Source organism: Eptatretus burgeri, chromosome 4, assembly GCF_056783735.1.
Source record: "Eptatretus burgeri isolate ZD-2024b chromosome 4, Ebu_testis_v1, whole genome shotgun sequence".
Classification (NCBI taxonomy): Eukaryota; Metazoa; Chordata; class Myxini; order Myxiniformes; family Myxinidae; genus Eptatretus; species Eptatretus burgeri.
Window position 1 is genome coordinate 95,197,355 of NC_140964.1, and position 18,371 is coordinate 95,215,725.

General features: G+C 34.0%; 1 protein-coding gene across 6 annotated transcripts in view; it reads right to left on the reverse strand.

The window, feature by feature from the left end:
• The window catches only part of LOC147028710 (uncharacterized), a 247,602-nt gene that overhangs the window by 1,814 nt on the left and 227,417 nt on the right, over nucleotides 1-18,371 (reverse strand). For all 6 annotated transcript variants that reach the window (XR_015057677.1, XR_015057675.1, XR_015057676.1 and 3 more), the window contains one exon: nucleotides 7,451-7,511. The gene's annotated coding sequence lies outside the window, so the exon portion shown is untranslated. The remainder of the gene's footprint in view (nucleotides 1-7,450; nucleotides 7,512-18,371) is intronic.

The window sequence follows — 18,371 nt, forward strand, 5'->3', positions numbered from 1 at the left end:
GATACACCAGGAAAAAAAAAGAAAAAGTCACAGAACCGTTGGAAAACATCTGTAAATGAAAATATAAATAAATGACAATAAATAAATGAAAAAAATGCAGGTGAGCGACCCGAGACAATGGGGAAGCAAGGTAATTTTGTGTGCCAATGGACATCAAAGCTGATACACCAGGCAAAAAAAATAAAATCACAGAACCATCGGAAAGCATCCAAAAATTAAAATATAAATGAATGAAAATAACGAAATGAAAAATCAAATGCAGGTGAGCAACCTGAGACAATGGGGGAAGCACAGTTCATTATTGCTTACAATGTGGAAGGAAGCATACCCCGCTAGTATATAATAAACACATTAAATATACATACAGATGACATACAAATAGATTATTTTATAACAAGTTCTCCAGTTTATCGTAGTGTTCCCACGTAACCAGTCACTATCATTGCCGTACGTTGTACTGAATTTGTCGCACACAATGCCCTCTGTCTACATGTCACTCAAATGCACTATCCATGCAGGATCAATCTTAAAGAATCTTCATAACCCCATCAAAGCCACACAACGTTCTCTGATATGCATAAAGAGAAGACAGTCGGTTCACATTCAAATCTGAAGTAACAGACGAGACAATTGATTGTGTGAGAGGTTCGTGGAGTTAAACATAAAGCCAAAGTGTGGAATATCATATCCACCTGGATAATAGTTTTTCATTTGTATGCAAACACGCTGCGCAGGCCTTCGATTTGCCTCGGTGGGCCAGATGAACATGCACTCGAAGTTTTGTCTAAAAATAATCCGAAGCGAATGGAAGCGACACACCAGCACACAATGGCTGTGTCCCACAGACTTAAAGTGACTGCACACCACAGGACATCTCAGAGATTGCATGTGTTGCGGACGCTTATTCACGGCCGGTTCCCAATAAATAACCATGATGGGATCCAATGAGCTACTAGGAAATTGTTTTCAAGAACTTAGTACTATTTGCCATCTTGAGTAGGAAATACACTGATTACAAGATGTGGGGGAAAGGAACAAGCATCACACGTGATCCCTCATACTGTATGGCTTTCTCTCATTACCACTCCACCCTTCTCCTCCTCCTACCACAACCCCCCTGTGCAGATCAGCTTAGACTCAAGCCATCTGCAACTTATCTCGTGACAATAGTATGCTGATGCAATAATAATAATAATAATTTAAATCCTGGTAGTTATGAAAAATTAATAACCATCCATCCCCTCCCTCTTGGCCTACCTGAGAGTAGAATGAATATATGCCACGAAGCAAAACAGTTCTTGTGAACTCTTAATATGAGCCTCAAAGACTCTGTCATCGTTTGAGTGAACCCAAGTTCAAATGCCATATATGCCAATTGTGTTTGTCCATCTACTATACTAAAAAGATAGAATATGTTTGTGTGTGTGTTTGTTTGTGTGTTTGTGCGTTTGTTTGTTCGTCCTTTATAGGTGGCCGAACCGTTGGATGGAATGAGATGAAACTTGACATGAGTGATCCTTGGGACATGAGAAAGGACATAGGGGGTCAAGTTCAAGGTCAAAGGTCACGGGGTCAAGGGGGTCAAGGGGTAAAGGTCATCGGGTTGATTGACGACATTCATTTCAGACTTCCGGTTTTCGAGTTATGACGTCATAAATTGACTAAAACGTCAATTTTTCATGTTTGTTTGTCCTTTTTAGACGGCCAAACCGTTGGATAGAGTGAGATGAAACTTGGCATATGTGATCCTTGGGAACGGACATGAGGGGATCAACGTCAAGGTCAAGGTCAAAGCTCACGGGGTCAAGGTCACCGGCTAACATTATCACCGGATAACGTCAATTTCTCAATTTCATCCGATCGAGACGGGACCAACGCCATTCAACAGATAACTGTAAGCTCCCATGGGCGGGTACTTTGCTAGTTGTTTACTGATGTCATAGTACTGATGTAAAAGTACACTGTCATCACCTAATGTCCTTGTCCTGCATGTGATGCATGGCCAAGCTTCTCCCTGAGCGTTAGATCAATTCTAAAAGAATTATTTTAATGATAGTGATTAAAAAATAATTTTTTTTCACAACAATGTACAGCACCCCAGACAGGGTCTATATTGTGATAATGTCGAGAAAATGCATGTTTATAATCAATTATAATCTTTGTTTACATTGATATTCCATTCTTTGCATTCAGCCACAGATAAAAGTAATGAGGGGATATAAAATGGATGATATTTTTACATTTCTCATATTAGCACTACCTGACAGGTTTTTTATCCATCATCACGGACCTGGATGATTGAGTAGCTGAAAGGTGTGCTCCTTTTGGTGATAAACTTAATATCGATTCTATAAATCCTGCGTAGGTCTGAGTGGGCCAACCAATCATAGCTGTTTCAAGCATTGCAGTTGCATGAGAGGGTTAACAGCAGAGAGCACCATCCACAAGTGCCTTCACACACACACACACAAACACACACACACACACACACACACACACACACACACACACACACACACACACACACACACACACACACACACACACACACACACACACACACACACACACACACACACACACACACACACGCACGCTTTGAGACTGGGGAGGGCTCCATTGGTGGCAGCACGGATAAGGAGTCAGCTTGGTGCATGAATCGTGGTTGTTTGCTGTGGTGAAGAGGGATGTTTCAGGACAGGATAAGGCTCTGTTCGGCCTTGGGGACACGTGGGTGGTGGTAGCGGCTGGTGGTGGCAGTGCATGACACACGTGCATGGATCATGGTTTGCACATGAACAATTGTGATTTGTACACATGTTGTGCATGTTGTTGTGAACACATATTGTGTGTGGCGTATTGCACTTGTGTACACAAGTTACTTGTGACATATTACACACATTATATACACACGTTTTACGTAACATATTGCGTAACATATTGAAGCCTGGTGTTGGCGCAGTGGTTAGGGCAGCAGCTTGGGATCCAAAAGGTCCTGAGTTCAAGCCCCGTTGGGCCACTGAATTAATACACCAGGGGGTTGACTCAGCCTGTCATCCTTCCGAGGTCGGCGAAATGAGTACCAGTATACTGGGTCGGTGTATACCCCGGTTAAAATAGGTGTACCATATCCCTGTGTCATAAGAGGCGACCAGGGTTGCGTCAGGAAGGGCATCCGGCGTAAAACATGTGCCAAATCACTATGCGGATCAGATGGACGATCCGCTGTGGCGACCCCTAACGGGAGCAGCCGAAAGAAGAAGAAGAAGAAGAAGAAGAAGAAGAAGAAGAAGAATAAGAAGAAGAAGAAGAGGAAGTTAAACGTAACAAATTGCACTTGCAATATCTGACATATGCATACTAGTAGAGTAGCCACCCAATGGACGAACTTGTTCCAAACATGCAACACATTCTTCTGATACATACCTTTATGTGTGACATATTATACATGTAATATACACACGTTATGTGTAACATATTATACATGTTATATAAATACATGTTATGTGACATAGTATACATGTAATATAAATACATGTTATGTGTGACATATTATACATGAAATATCCACATGTTATGTGTGACATATTATACATGTAATATGCACATGTTATGTGTGACATATTATACATGTTATATCCACATGTTATGTGTGACATATTATACATGTTATAACCACATGTTATGTGTGACATACAGTTATATACCCATGTTATGTGCGACATATTATACATGTAATATCCACATGTTAAGTGTGACATATTATACATCTTATATCCACATGTTATGTGTGACATATTATACGTTATATCCACATGTTATGTGTGACATACAGTTATATACCCATGTTATGTGCGACATATTATACATGTAATATCCACATGTTATGTGCGACATATTATACATGTTATATCCACATGTTATGTGTGACATTATACAGTTATATACCCATGTTATGTGCGACATATTATACATGTAATATCCACATGTTATGTGTGACATATTATACATGTAATATCCACATGTTATGTGTGACATATATATATTATATCCACATGTTATGTGTGACATTATACAGTTATATACACATGTTATGTGTGACATATTATACATGTAATATCCACATGTTATGTGTGACATATTATACATGTTATATCCACATGTTATGTGTGATATATTATACATGTTATATCCACATGCTATGTGTGACATTATGCAGTTATATACACATGTTATGTGTGACATATTATACATGTTATATCCACATGTTATATCCACATGTTATGTGTGACATATTATACATGTTATATCCACATGTTATGTGTGACATATTATATATGTAATATAAATACACGTTATGTGTGACATATTATACATGTAATATCCACATGTTATGTGTGACATATTATACATGTTATATCCACATGTTATGTGTGACATATTATACATATAATATCCACACGTTATGTGTGACATATTATACATGTAATATACACACGTTATGTGTAACATATTATACATGTTATATAAATACATGTTATGTGACATAGTATACATGTAATATAAATACATGTTATGTGTGACATATTATACATGAAATATCCACATGTTATGTGTGACATATTATACATGTTATATAAGTACACGTTATGTGACATATTATACATGTAATATAAATACATGTTATGTGTGACATATTATACATAAAATATCCACATGTTATGTGTGACATATTATTCATGTAATATACACGTTATGTGTGACATATTATACAGGTTATATCCACATGTTATGTGTGAGTATTATACATGTTATAACCACATGTTATGTGTGACATACAGTTATATACCCATGTTATGTGCGACATATTATACATGTAATATCCACATGTTATGTGTGACATATTATACATCTTATATCCACATGTTATGTGTGACATATTATACATCTTATATCCACATGTTATGTGTGACATACAGTTATATACCCATGTTATGTGCGACATATTATACATGTAATATCCACATGTTATGTGCGACATATTATACATGTTATATCCACATGTTATGTGTGACATTATACAGTTATACCCATGTTATGTGTGACATATTATACATGTAATATCCACATGTTATGTGTGACATATTATACATGTAATATCCACATGTTATGCGTGACATATATATATATATATATATATGTTATATCCACATGTTATGTGTGACATTATACAGTTATATACACATGTTATGTGTGACATATTATACATGTTATATCCACATGTTATATCCACATGTTATGTGTGACATATTATACGTGTTATATCCACATGTTATGTGTGACATATTATACATGTAATATAAATACACGTTATGTGTGACATATTATACATGTAATATCCACATGTTATGTGTGACATATATATATATATATATATATATATATATATATATATATATATATATATATATATATATATATATATATATATATATATATATGTTATATCCACATGTTATGTGTGACATTATACAGTTATATACACATGTTATTTGTGACATATTATACATGTTATATCCACATGTTATGTGTGACATATTATACATGTAATATCCACATGTTATGTGTGACATATTATACATGTAATATCCACATGTTATGTGTGACATATTATACATGTAATATACACATGTTATGTGTGACATATATATGTTATATCCACATGTTATGTGTGACATTATACAGTTATATACACATGTTATGTGTGACATATTATACATGTAATATCCACATGTTATGTGTGACATATTATACATGTAATATAAATACACGTTATGTGTGACATATTAAACATGTAATATCCACATGTTATGTGTGACATATTATACATGTTATATCCACATGTTATGTGTTACATATTATACATGTAATATCCACACGTTATGTGTGACATTTTATACATGTAATATCCACATGTTATGTGTTACATATTATACATGTAATATGCACATGTTATGTGTGACGTTTTATACATGTAATATCCACATGTTATGTGTGACATATTATACATGTTATATCCACATGTTATGTGTGACATATTATACATGTTATATCCACACGTTATGTGTGACATATTATACATGTAATATACACATGTTGTGTGACATATTATACATGTTATATCCATATGTTATGTGTGACATTATACAGTTATATACACATGTAATGTGTGACATTATACAGTTATATACACATGTTATGTGTGACATATTATATCCACATGTTATGTGTGACATTTTATACATATGTTATGTGTGACATGTTGTATCCACATGTTATGGGTGTCATATTATACATGTTGTGTGTGACATCATATACATGTTATATGCACACATGTAAAGTGTGACATATTATACATGTTATAAGCACACGTTATGTGTGACAAATTATGCATGTTATATACACACATGCTATGTGCGATATATTATACATGTATATACACACGTTATGTGTGACATTATATATGATATATACGTGTTATGTGTGACAAATTATGCATGTTATATACACACATGATATGTGTGACATATTATACATGTTATATACACACATGCTATGTGTGACATACATGCTATATACATGTTATGTTTGACATACATGCTATATACACGTTATGTTTGACATACATGTTATATACACATGTTATGTGTGACATATTATACATGTTATACACATGTTATGTGTGACATACATGTTATATACACATGTTATGTGCGACATACATGTTATATACACATGTTATGTGCGACATATATGTTCTATACACGTTATGTGTGACATACATGTTATATACACATGTTATACATGACATTATACATGTTATATACACACACATGTTATGTGTGACATGCATGCTAAATACACATGTTATGCATGACATTATTCATGTTATATACACACGTTATGTGTGGCATACATGTTATACACATGTTATGTGCGACATAAATGTTATATACACATGTTGTGTGTGACATACATGTTATATACACATGGTATGCATGACATTATACATGTTATATACACACATGTTATGCATGACATATTATTCATGTTATATACACACATGTTATGTGTGACATACATGTTATACACACGTTATGCATGACATTATACATGTTATATACACACATGTTATGTGTGACATTGTACTTGCTACAGTATATACACATATTATGCATAACATTATACATGTTATATATACACGTTTCTCATGACAAATTGCACATGTTATACATACAGCTATACGTGGCATGTTGCACATGTTATCTAAACAAATATTATACGTACTAGCAGAGTACCTGTCCTACGGGCGATCTTGTTCGAAGCATGCAACACATTCTTCTGACACATACCTTTAATTGGGCGATGTATAGCAAAAAAAACAACGAACCTGAGTCAAAGCAGTCGGCATGTTTTTGCTTCATGTACTTAACTCCGAACACCTCACTGCACTGGAATACATGGGGACAGGGATAATGTACAGTAAATGGTGGAGACTAGTCATACCCTCCCCCAACTGAAGCAGCGCTGCACGAAATACATTGCAAGAGAGAATTTGCATTCCCTCTGCCCCCCCACCCCTTCCCCAAACATTGGCAAACATAAAAACACCCCCATCCAGGAAGAGAGGTCAGGCTGATCCGATGCAGCAAGTCCAGGTGTAATGAGCACAGAAATGCAAAAGGAGTAGCACGACAAACTAGCAAACAAACAAACACACAAACACTGGTCTGCGAATTATAGTAAGGATTACATACAAATTGTACACACATACACCACACACACACACACACACACACACACACACACACACACACACACACACACACACACACGGAGGTGGATACTTCAAGACCGAGAAGGTTTCGGTTACGTATCCTGAAACCCACTCACATGTGGATGTAGCAGTCATCAACAGCAAATTTCATGCACATGCATGCACAAACATATATATATATATATATATATATATATATATATATATATATATATATATATATATATATATATATATATATATATATATATATATATATATATATATATATATATATATATATATATATATATATATATATATATATATATATATATATATATATATATATATATATATATATATATATATATATATATATATATATATACATACATGGTGAATATACTGATTCTGGCTCACTTTTCCCCATGTAAATGAATGGGGGATTTTCAACGATTCATTTTTTTTTCCCTAAAAAGTGAACCCCCTTTTTATCCCAAGGTATATTTATCTGTCTCCCCTTTTAACCTCGGGACACGTTTTTTCAAATAACCAATGCAATAAGATAAAGATTTCCTCAAGTAGTAAAGTAGTAATGTGATTTGTTAAAGGTGATTCTAAAGAAATATCTGAAACATCTAAGCCTCGGGACACTCTTTTTCAAATTACCAATGCATATTGTTTCGCTCACTCATTGAACCTACAAAGATTTGTTCATTCTCAAATTCCTTCAATAGTGTAATTTTCTTTGCACAATAATCCCCATCTAAAATATTTCAAAACAAAACATTTGAATCTTTATATTTTTTAAGATACCCCTTTTGTGCCATGACGAAATGATAAACTTCTCTTAATGCTCTTGTCTGACCACCTCCTGAGCCACAGGTTATTTTTTGTTAAGCCATGCCAACTTTTCATAAGCCCCGCCCACTTATAATGAAATTTTTATAAGCCCCGCCCACTTTTCCCTAAGCCCTGCTCACTTTTCATGAGGTATTTTCGTACCAAAGAGTTATACGTTGGAGACCAGCAAAATCCTGAAAAAGAGTTTTGCAACAATAGTACTCATTGTGAGTTATCAAGACAATACCCCCTGAACAAGTTATACCTTGATGAGCCAGAATACAAGTTTTACCTTGGAAACTCACAAATTTCAGACATTTTTAAAAATGGAGTTTTCCTTGATGATCCACAGTTATACTATGTGAGATCTATCACTGAAAACCATAAAATTGGAAAAATGGAGTTTTCCTTGATGATCCACAGTTATACTATGTGAGATCTATCACTGAAACCCATAAAAATTGGAAAAATGGAGATTTCCTTGATGATCCACAGTTATACTATGTGAGATCTATCACTGAAACCCATCAAAATTGGAAAAATGGAGATTTCCTTGATGATCCACAGTTATACAGTGTTAGATCTATCACTGAAACCCATCAAATTGGAAAAATGGAGATTTGCTTGATGATCCACAGTTATATTATGTGGAATCTATCACTGAAACCCATAAAAATTGGAAAAATGGAGTTTTCCTTGATGATCCACAGTTGTACTATGGTAGATCTATCACCAAAACCCACAATATTTCTGAAATTGTGATTCTACCTTGGAGTCTTGGATAGATGGTTATATTTTTGGAGACTTGAAATGTGGGTTCTGGCTTGATAACTCACAATGTGATACGTATCTTGGAAACTCAACACGAATGTGGTTATACCTTGGAGACTTGGAAAGTTGGGTTTATTTCGGAGACTTGAAATGCCACCACTCTTTGGGATCTAAACCTATCAAGAAAGTTCTTACTCCCCCTTTCTACGTCATCACACTTGAAAGCCTTAAAAGACAGAATTGGAAGAAGAGAAAAAAACATAAAAAATATTTATATTGTTAGTTCTGGGAAGAAAGTGCAGGCTTACTCCCCCTTTCAACATCATCAAACCTGAAAGCCTTAAAAGACAGAATTGGAAGAAGAGAAAAAAAATGAAAAAATAAATATAGGTGGAAATCTAATCTCATTTGGAAAAAGACATTGTGTTGGGCGAGGGTTGGGAGGTTGAGGTTGAGATTTTGAATGTGAGGGTTGGGACACACACACACACACACACACACACACACACACACACACACACACACACACACACACACACACACACACACACACCAACAAACAAAAGTTAAGCCTTGACTATTCAGTTGAGGATTCTGTGTTTGGGGTTCACAGATCCAAGAACGTCCCACTTCACACACATTATATCCTGTTATACACCTCGGACTTGGCCCTCGAGTGTCCACAACGGTGTATACTAGGAGGGAGTGAAGCGCCAATCCATTGCTCCCATGCACACACACACATCAACAAACAAAAGCTCAGCCTTGACTATTCAGTTGAGGATTCTGTGTTTGGGGTTCACAGATCAAAGAACGTCCCCCTTCACACACATTGTATACTGTTATACACCTCTGACTTGGCCCTCGAGTGTCCACAACGGTGTATAGTAGGAGGGAGTGAAGCGCCAACCCATTGCTCCCATTGCACACACACACATCAACAAACAAAAGTTAAGCCTTGACTATTCAGTTGAGGATTCTGTGTTTGGGGTTCACAGATCTAAGAACGTCCCCCTTGACACACATTATATACTGTTATACACCTCGGACTTGGCCCTCGAGTGTCCACAACGGTGTATAGTAGGAGGGAGTGAAGGACCAATCCATTGCTCCCATGGGTATTATCTGCTTAGTTTTGTCTTTTGTAATTACTGTGAATAAAATGAACCTAAAATCTCTTCCCCTTCTAAATCATATATCTTATAAGTCCAAGGAACCAAATCTATGACATAAACAATTTTTAAAAGTTCGTTCGTCCATCGTTTAATATAACCTTTTTCAAAATGAGATTTCCACCTATATATTCTTATGATATCACCAACTTTGAACTAAGGTTTTCTGATATTAATCTCTTTTTCATATTTTAATTTTGTAAATGTTTGTGATGGTTTCATATTCGTTGACGTGTGAATCGTGTCATTATACTTATCCACAATATCCTGAATAAAAGATGACCATTGTTGTGAACCGAGTTCTGTGAATTTTTTATATAGTCTCTCTTTTAAGGTATGATTAAAACGTTCAACAACAATGGCCTTCCCTTCATTAAAGGTACTGCATAATGTAATACTGCTATTTTTTAGAAAATTCATAAAAGTCTTGTTATAAAACTCTCTACCCTCATCAGTCCACAATTTTTTAGGTTTTCTCTTACTTTTATTAAATATCTGTTGAAAGGCTAACATAAGAGTATTACCTGTTTTGTTTTTTAAAGGGACAACCCATGCGTATCTACTCCTCAAATCAATAACAGTTAAAGCATACTTGTACCCCTTATCATTATTGAGTTCAATCAAATCAGCGGACCAGATATAATCAACTTCCTTGGAATAAACCTTCCTTCGACGAAAGTTTGTGAATATTGGTTTATGTAATTCATCAGCTAATTGCTCTTCAGTCTTAATGACATCATTAGAGCCTATAAGTTTTTTGAATTTCCAAGTCCAAGTTTTAATTTAGCACTGATCATCTTCTTCACGATGAACCGATCAACTTTTTCTCTCAAGGTTGGATTTTGTGTCAGAGACAAATTATACAACATTTCTCTATCGGCTTCATGCTTTTCTTCCAAAGTTGTGGTATTCCCATAATCAATATCGTGTCTCATGCACACTTCATCAACTCTATTGATGGGTTTACTCCATGATTTAGGATTGTCTGCCACATCTAATCTTTTATCCAAGTTTGTGCCTGGACCACAGAAAGATTACCCTGGTAGATGTAATTCCCCTGGTTTTCCAGTTGTAAATTTACCTCCTGATAAAAACTTTTGGATATCTCCTCCGAGTTTGTGTTTGGAGATAAATTGATTTTTTTTTGAACCACACACCGAACATATACCTTTTTGTATGACCATGTTATTTTTACTTTTAATATATGAAATATTTTTAGTATTAGTTTTCTTTTTACATTTAAGACAATAACTCATTTATTTATGAGAAAAATTCCTCCAGAGTGCAAAAACCTTTTTAGTTTCCAACATGCACATTTGAATCTTAATTTTTAAAACATAAAGAATCCTTAGAAATGCCTACACTCTCTCCTCCATTTATTTAAGAAAAAAAATGAAAAACTTGAATTAAAATGAATATCTTGCCAATGTCAATAGTCTTGTCAAAAATATTGCAAATAGACTTGTCAATTCTTCGTTTTCCTCCTCAGTGGGTTGAGTTATTTTCTGTAATACCCCCAATCTTTTTTTAATCTCACTGGTTTCCATATTTTGATATTTATTTAGTCTCGCCCTTTCCTCCCTCTCCTTCTCTCTTCTCCCTCTCCTCCTCTCTCTTCTCCCTCTCCTCCTTCTATCTCTCCTCCTCTTTCTTCTCCCTCTCCTCCTCTTCTTCAACTCCTTCCTCATCCCTTACTATACTTGAATCACTTACACCCCATAGAATATCATACATATATTCATCAGGATTTCTTGATATTCCTGTATCCAAAATAATTTTTTTTACAACAGGAAACCAATAAAATTTCTTTTGAATTTTTAAAAGAGCCTTACATTATCTTAACTTTATAATTTTTTTCATTATTTAACATTCGAATTAAATCTAAAGTTGTCGGTTTAACAACATCAGCATAATGCCAATCTTTTATTGAAAATACCTCATTCTTATGTTGTAGAACATATTTATTAAAAGACCGAATACCCTTTTCTTGAAGGTATGCTTGGACACAGAAACGATAATTTTCATGAAGCCTTCTTGCTGTCATTTATGTATTAGAAATATATGTTAGAATAATATTATGGCACGAAACACCTCCCCATCTTCCCATAGTTAAATCATTTTGTATTTCCTTACTTATTATATATAATCCTGTTTTTTCTGTTTTCATGATATAAACTAGGGCAAAACCATTATTATATTTACCCTTATTAAATTCTTTTATTTGTTGTTTACTAATCATGCTTCCACAAAACTCATTCTCTATACCAAGTGGATAATATTCTTCCTTACGAGACTGATTTAATTGTTCCAGGTCTTCTAGGTCAATTTTAAATGACCAATTGTACCCTAAATCATTCATATCATACCCCCATTGTTCTATTCTCATTCAAACGATACGCCCTTCTTTATAAAAATTTATTTAAATTCGAACTGTGAATTGTGTATGACCTGGAGATAAAATCAACACTTCTGTATCTTTGGAATACATGACCGTTTTATTTAAGGATATATATTGTGATAAATCGCTTAATCTCACCAAGTCATTCGCGTCAGTCAGGCTTGGATAATTTTTTAATTTATAAGCATTTTTCATATTAATATTTTTGGTTATATTATATTTATGTCGTTCAGCCTGGGCCTTTGTGTAATAATTTGACAAATCAATATCCAGTTCTTGGGATACACCAAAGATAGAACCATCTTTACCAACATACGTCATTTATATTAGATTAAAAATAATGTCATAAATTTTTTTTTTCTTGAATTTAAATAACACATATAGACATAATTGACCACAACACTTGGAATTTAATTATTGGACTTGAAATGTTTGATAAACACCATTCTGTAAGAATTTTATGACTTCAACAGGTGGTGGAAGACCAAAACTATCAAAATATTTGTCTTGACAATTAAAAATACAAACCCAATCAGAACCGTTCCCATTATTATCTTCTAAGTTCATAATAATATTCTTTGTATGTTTCGGCACATTTGTTAATTCATCTCTCATACAAATAACCACATTATGAGTTTTTAATTTCTTACAATATTTGACAAGTTTTAAATTTAATGTTGTATTCTTTCCAAATTCTTTAAACCACTCATCAATGCTCATTGATTTATTAGAAAGATATAATCCATTACCTCTTTTACTTAATTTTACACCTGCTTGTGCGATAGAAGAAAGCATATCACCAACTAACAATTTCGCTTTATCAGGCAGACCTTCAAGTTTTTCAGCAAAATCTACAATTACACCACTTCCACTAATTTGTTTCTCCAACTCTTTGTTATGTCTTTCCAATTCTTTTTGAGCCTGGAGTTGAGCCTTCCTCTCTTTGGCAGTTTTCACCGCTGCTGAAATACCACCCGTCAATGCTCCAACCGCACTTAAACCAGTAAATAAAGGAATTGGAAATGGGAGAAATCCTCCACTCTTCTCTCTTATTGATTATTTTTTCAACATTGGTTTTGTCATTTTAATTTTCAGTGAGCCAGTATCGTTCAAGATTTTAACCTGTTCTCTTGTGAGCAAAACATCAATTCTTTCTGCTCCTTTTCTCTGAATTGTATTAACATTAATCGTACAATGCTTTTGATTTTGAACACAAGATGATGGTTTATGAAGATTGATTTGATTAACATATACCCCAGTTGGTACTTTGCTACTCATTTATATAACAAAAAATTATGTGAGACTAATCATAAAACCATTATCTGTATTAATCTGCAATTCTGTTTCTTCCAAAAGCAAACAATATGTATCAACTTCTTCACTCTCTCCTCTTTCAATATATAGGGAAGTATCCACTCGATTAGACTTTATAGTTTCCTTTTGATCGCTCAGGTCAAACAGATAGATTGTATACAAACTTTTAAATGCTGTCATATCCAAAATAGGTTCTTTATTTCCATTATTTTCACACACCTTTTGGTAAGACTTTTATGCTTCAGAAAAATCATTTTTTCCAAATTAATTTCCAATCTATCTCGTGGATAAAATGTTCCATCGAGGGAAACGCGAAGTTGTTTCACCTTAGCATTATCACTCAATGCATTATTATTATCAGTCGCAGTATCACCATCTGGCTTTTTAAAAATGATCCACAGATATCGTGGATTTCCTTCCAGAACACCCAAATTCCACGTGTAAGTGGTTTGGTTGAGTTTAACGTGTTGACATCTTCTTTTGAGGTATGATACACTGAGTGGTTTCTTTGAGTTAAGTCTTCTATTCAACATCTCTTCTGTTTTAAGATTCGGAGTATATTCACCAATATACCAACTCATTTCATCAATTACAAATTTATTCTGCTCACCAAAAGCACTACCAACACCAAAAAGCAATCTATTTTCATTATCATTCCTTTGGAGTTGAAATCTAATTTTAAAACCATACAGAACTTTATCATGATCACAAAATCCAAATATACCTTTCAGGGGAACTGCCACAGTAAAACTATTCACTGCTTTTGCATCATCATTATACGCTCCTTTCCTTTGAGTATATCCAGGGTCTGTGGTTGTTCCCGTTGACATATCAGGAATAACACCTTCGATAGACCACTTTCCCATTCTATCACTGAATGTATAGAGTGTAAATTTCATCATTTCAGATACAGCAGAGACATAATCAACCGCTTCAACTTCTTGTGTTCCAATGTACAAATGCACACTATGAAACATTTTCCAGAAGAAATCATTTAAGAGTGTAGCATTTGTGTTATTCCTAGCCTTCGCGAATTTAAATTTACACAACAAGAAACTTTCGGATAGATTCAAATAGGTTTGTTGATTATTTATTTCAAAACATTTTCTACCATTTGCATTCCAGTCTGTTCCAGTTATTGCATTTACCTTGAAGTAATCTTATTTTTTAGTGGAGTTTGAGATAATAATAGTATCATCCAAATCATAGATACTATGAATTGCTTCCACACTTGTATTTATTTAGGAAAAAAAGATGTTAAAACTTTTGAAACCCTGATCCAAGTATTCGAATTATTTTCTGTCATTCTTGGGGGGACAACTGAGTTTTGCCTTTCTTAATTCTTTAATTGCTTGTAATTTATGAGATTCCTTCTGGGCATCTTTTATGCTCTTTACAGCACCTGCAACATTTCCCACAGCAGAAGCAGTTGAACCAATTCGGTCTTTATGTTTAAGAATAGTTGAACCGATACCCATTAGAGTATCAATTATCCCATCTCCTCTAAATTGATGTCCAACACCCCTTTGTCTCTTAGGTTAATAGTATCCTCTACCAAGATACATACCTTCACCCTTGTAGTATGGGGAAAGGAACATCCCTTCCCCTGTAATTATTTTAAATTTTCCCAATTCGTGTTTCCTCACAATAACCATCGTATTTATTTATTGGAAAACTTCATGTAGGTGAATTCTGATGGATATAACTTCCCCATTAAAAGAAATCATACAATTATCTTGGTCGGTTATCCTAAAATTTACTCTGTGTGTGTTTTTTCCTGACACAGGGAGATAAACCAAATTTTTGGGTTCCATGTTGAATTTATAACCAATTGGGGTTGAGTATGCACTGAATGAAAATGTTGTATTTGTTTTTATTCCATCATTGTAAGCACCATCAATCAAATCACAGTGAATTAATACCGAGTTTATTCCTGAGGATATTTGAATGACATTATCACTGTAAAACGTCCCATGAGTTTCAATCTTTTTTGAGAAGAAACCCAATAACTCTCCAAATGAATTATCAATTGTGAAATCAACCTTGTAGTTATTTTTAACTTTAATCATTGATTTTGAAGTATGTTTTTGAATGTCTATAACAATGTTTTTTGGTTCATCACCCTGTTCTTTCATAAGACGAGCAATTTCGGAAGATATTTGAGAAATCTCATATGCTCCGGGTGAGACTGTTATCGTTTTGTATCCACTTCCGGGATTATGACTAAACTTGTCATTTTTATCAGTTATATTAAATAAGGTATAATAAGTTTCCATGGACAATAAAGATGCCTCATATTCTTTTGTTGTGTCAAGTTGTAGTGCGTATGGGAATGAAGATGTGTGGTCGCTTGTTGTGAAATTAAAACTCAGGATTGTGCTTCTAATCTTATTTAATATGAGATAAAATGTCTTTATATTGAGATTTATTAATTATTTTCTTGTTCATCAACTGGTCTAAAATGGCTGATGCTTCATTAAAACAATTGTTATTTCCAACGTTCTTACTACCTAACAGCAAAAACAGTCTATTAACTAATTAAGATGGGTCATTTGGAAGAAAACTAATACCTAAACCAAGGATACTTAAAGCCTGAATAATGTGTTTCTCCTCATTTTTTTCGACTATTACCAGAAATACTAACCCTATAATTAAGAGTGTTCAGCAGATCAATATATACTCTATCATCATTATTTTTCATATCCAATGGTTTATCAATATACTTTGATTCATCCCTCACAGTTGAACCTTGTCTTCCATCTTTTGTGAGAAGAAACATTAATCTCGGAGTTAGTTTAACAGGGGGTTGAGCAGAACCCAAGAACCTTAATTCATCATTAAATATCAATACCTTTTCTTGAACAAGATAAAATATTTCTGGTTGTTCTGTTGGAATGAGTCCTGCTTTGGTTTTTGAATCCACTGAATATTCATTGTTTTGAAGAGCATTCACAACTAATCAGGGGGTCACAACTAACCCTAATCAGGGGGTCGATTAATCTCTTCCAGTTGTTGAAATAAACCTTCATCATCATATTCTAATTCTCCTAAATGCTCTAATTCTTCCTCCGTCATTTGATCAAAATCTTTTAACATTTGAAGTTTTTTAGGAGTATATTCTACTGTGGGAACTGTGGAAACATCTTTCATTTTTTCTTGGGAAGTTTTTAAAAGTGGTTTAAAAAATTTCTCTTGTTTTCTTTCAAATGCTTCGTCGCCCATTAGTTTTTGTCTGCGTTTCTTCTTTATGTCTTCCTGTTGTTTTACAACTTTTGAAACCAATTCGTGATGTTCCTTAAATGTTCTTGCTCTTTCTTTCACTCTATTTATTTATTGGAAAATATCACTTAATGAATTGTAAAGATCAACAGGGAAATTTTCCTTTTGTTCATAATCCAAGTTGATGTGTTCAAATAAATCCTTTTCTTTTAATATTTCATCAAATTCTTTATTAACATTAACACGAGTTGTAATTTCTTCTTCAGTAATACTTGCATCTCTGCTTTTCATACGTTTGCGTTGAGTTTCTTTATTAACATCAAATCCGAATGATAAAGTCTTCACTCCGCTCAGATGTTTAATAATTTGTCTCGTTCCTTCTGGATTAGTTTTTAATATCCCAAGACCACCAGATTTTAGTTTCCTTAACTCGCTCTTACAATGTGAATATTTTGTTGTACCAAGAGAAACCTCCACAAATATTTGACCTTCATTCCTCAATCGCATGTGGTCCTCCACTGAAATAGAGTGATAATCTTTACCTTTTACTTCTCCAGGTCTTATTGCTCTAGTTGTTGTTGATACAATGCGTATCCCGGGGTGTTTTTCAAGTAAATTTACAATATTCTCATTTGTACCACACAAGAACCTTGATTTATGAAAGTTTTTTCCAGAATCAGATTTACCCACAAGATTTATAATAATAGTTGTCATTTATATATGTAATTGTTTATAAAACAAAAATATATCCCTTAATATCTCATCTTGTTTCACAACAATATATTTATATTTTTCAGTTGTGTGCTTCATGTAATCCCCAAATTCCTTTTTACTA